Source organism: Myxine glutinosa, chromosome 6, assembly GCF_964187855.1.
Source record: "Myxine glutinosa chromosome 6, kmMyxGlut1.1, whole genome shotgun sequence".
Taxonomy (NCBI): domain Eukaryota; kingdom Metazoa; phylum Chordata; class Myxini; order Myxiniformes; family Myxinidae; genus Myxine; species Myxine glutinosa.
In genome coordinates this window covers 44,726,434-44,729,660 of record NC_136266.1, presented here as the reverse complement: position 1 = coordinate 44,729,660, position 3,227 = coordinate 44,726,434, and the positions used below count along the sequence as shown (strand labels likewise).

General features: G+C 42.2%; 1 long non-coding RNA gene across 1 annotated transcript; it reads left to right on the top strand.

Annotated features, from left to right (window-relative positions):
- The first annotated feature begins 1,179 nt into the window (after positions 1-1,179).
- On the top strand, positions 1,180-2,740 carry LOC137429723 (uncharacterized). Its single transcript, XR_010984932.2, has 3 exons — positions 1,180-1,887; positions 2,280-2,409; positions 2,537-2,740. It is a non-coding gene; the product is annotated as an uncharacterized LOC137429723 (long non-coding RNA).
- The last annotated feature ends 487 nt before the right edge of the window (positions 2,741-3,227 follow it).

The following is a 3,227-nucleotide window of genomic DNA, read 5'->3' as shown; positions in this document are numbered from 1 at the left end:
ATTTGGTTTCAGACCTGGTCACTCTACTCTGGACATGCTGCTTCTGCTTTCTCAACAATGGATGGAGGTCCTCAACGCCAAACAGGAAATTAGAGCCGTCTCCCTTGACATTTCACGTGCCTTCGATACGGTCTGGCACCCTGCTCTGCTCACCAAACGCTCCTCCTTTGGTATCCATGGAAATCTCCACGCATGGCTGGTGGACTTCCTCTCTGGTCGTAGTCAACGTGTGGCCCTGAATGGGTTTCTCTCATCTCCTCTTCCTGTTCAGGCTGGAGTTCCCCAAGGTAGTGTTCTGGGCCCTGTGCTTTTTCTGGTCTTCATCAATGATCTCTCTGACTCTCTTGAAAATCCTATCTCTTTGCTGACGACTCTACTCTCTGTCGCTCCATTCCTCATCCCTCAGATCGGCAGTCTGCAGCCTCCTCACTCTCTGCAGGCCTGGACAAAATCACAGACTGGGCAAACAAATGGAACATGTCTTTCAATCCTGATAAATCTCACACTCTTACGATGTCTCTCCGAAAAGACCGACTGGAAAACCCTCCCATCCACTTTCTGAATAATCCTCTCCAAGAAGTTCTGTCACTCAAGCTTTTGGGTCTCACTATTTGCCATGATCTTTCCTGGGAAAACCACATTTCAAATCTGGCCTCCAAAGCCAGTCGCCGACTGGGCATCCTCCGTCGTGCGAAGTCCTTCCTTGGCACACCTGAGCTCCTCACCACATACAAGGCTTTCATCCGCAGCTCTATGGAATACTGCTCTCCCCTCTGGTCTGGTGCTCCTGCCTCACACCTAGCCCGTCTTCACGCTGTTGAAACCAAAGCGTTTAGAATCATTGGAATCTCCCGCGATGAAGCTAACTCCAAGGGCCTTTCACTCACTCACCGCAGGCAGGTTGGTGGTCTTTCCGTCTTCTAACGACTCCTCTCTGGGCTCTGTCCCCCAAATATTCCTACAGGTCACACAAGATCTGCCTACAACCCTCTTATGGTTAAACTGCCAAAATCAAGACTTTCTGCTCACCTTCACTCCTTCATTCCTCTTTTCTCCCACCTCTGGAACAAACTCCCTCACTCTCTTCAATCCCACTCCACCCTCCAGGTCTTTAAAACAGCTGTTCACCACCATCTCTTATCCTCCCCCATCCAAAACCTTGATCTTTTCTACCCCCGCTAATTTCGGCCCCCTTGTGTTTTATACCTCTCCCCGCCCCCCCTTCCCATGCCTCCTGCCCCCAAGCCCTCTCCCTCCCACACTTCTCCCTGCTCTCAAATTTTGTGGTTGTGTGCTTCCCCTTCTCTTCCCATCTTGTCTTCCGCTCCCTCTTTTTGTATATTTTGTTTGTCTGGTTGATTTGTTTGTGAAATAAATGTTAGCTCTTTCACGAGCCTCGATTCAGTATACAAAAAAAAGAAAAAAAAAAAGAAGATATTACCATACAAAAAAAACTGGGTTTTCTTTAAATCTCCTCACTTTTGAGAAATGACACTTGGATAAATTCCAGGAACGAATTACATTGTCTTATTTCCTGTTTCCTCGAAATGTTAAAGCTGAGTTCTGTTCCCGAAAATACATTTTGGATATTATAAAAAGTCGTGTTGCCGTGCTGTTTTAATCATTACGAACCGAAGAAGATGAGCATCAACATGTCTTCTTTCACTCTCTACTCTGATGAAAATTATATCAACTCACCAGGACTTTGGTAAGTTCATTCAGAATAAAAGTGTTCAAAGCTTTGTAAGTGATTAATTTTATGACTCATGTTTCGATCTCTCTTTTTTACAGCAATTCAAATATCCTGGCAGAATTTCAAACTGTTCCTCAAGAATTTCAAAACGAACTGGGTTTGAATAACCGACCTCTGAGATGGTGGAATCAAAGGTAAAAACGAGATGTGTGTGTCTGTCTGTGAATATATATGGGTGTGTATGTGTATATGTGTGTGTGTATGTATATATGTCTGGGTGTGTGTATGTATATATGTGCGTGTATGTATATGTGTGTATGTTTATATGTGTTTGTGTGTATGTATGTATATGGGTGTGTGTATGTATATATGTGTATATATGTGTGTGTGTATGTATATGTGTCTGGGTGTGTGTGTGTTTGTGTGTATGTGTATATGTGTATATATATATATATATATGTGTGTGTATGTGTATATATGTGTGTGTATGTATATATGTGTTTGTGTGTATGTGTGTGTATGGGTGTGTGTGTGTGTTTTTGTTTGGCATACTTCAGTGTAGTAATTTCTCTTTATTTTGTTTCAGTGTTAACCTCGAAGACCACAACTATGAGTGGAATTATTTTGAGATCCCAAAGAGTAGTTATTTACTACCAACCTGCGATACCCTACATTTTCAACTCAACGAGCTTGACATCAAGCTCGATTTTTTAGAGGTATGCGTGGGTGTGCGATTCATAACTCATAATATTCATTATTTTAAATCGTTGAGGTATATAACATATTTTTCTCCTTGTCCCTTGTCTATAACATATTTTTCTCCTTGTCCCTTATCTTTAACAGAAAGAGATTCAAAACCTAAAGACATCTGATGAAAATACTTTTGACTTAAGCTGGGAAGAAGCTGATGGCTTGTGCTGGGAAGAAGCTAAATATATCCCTCAAGAAAAATGTTTTAATAATATGAATATTTTTATATTTTTAATATTTATATATATATGCTTTGTTCAAAATTATTTAATTATTAATTACAAAAAGAGAATAAAAGAAAAAAAGGGAAAGGTGCGTACCCCTCCCTTGACCCCCCCCCCCCCCCTCATCCCACCCCTCCCCTCCCCTTGTGTGTGTGGGGAAGGTGGGGGTGGGATGAGGGGGGGATCAAGGGTGGGGGACGCACTGGGGGTGGGGGATGATGGGCGTGGTCTGTGTGGGCGGGGTCTGTGTGGGCGTGGTCTGTGTGGGTGTGGTCGATGTGGGCGTGGTCTGTGTGGGCGTGGCTTATGATTTTTATTTATTTAATTTTTTTTTATTACCACTAATTAAATTAGCTAATCTAGGTGGGGTGAATAAAAGTATGGATGGTTGTTGTTTAATGGTTTATCAGTTTTGCTTTTTGTAATTCCTGTGAATAAAATGACCCTAATATTTCTTCCCCATTCATATCATATAATTTGTAAGTCCAAGGAACTGTATCCATTACATCAACAATTTTAAATAACTAGGGCGTGCCCGTACGTGGGTGCAAAAAAACATG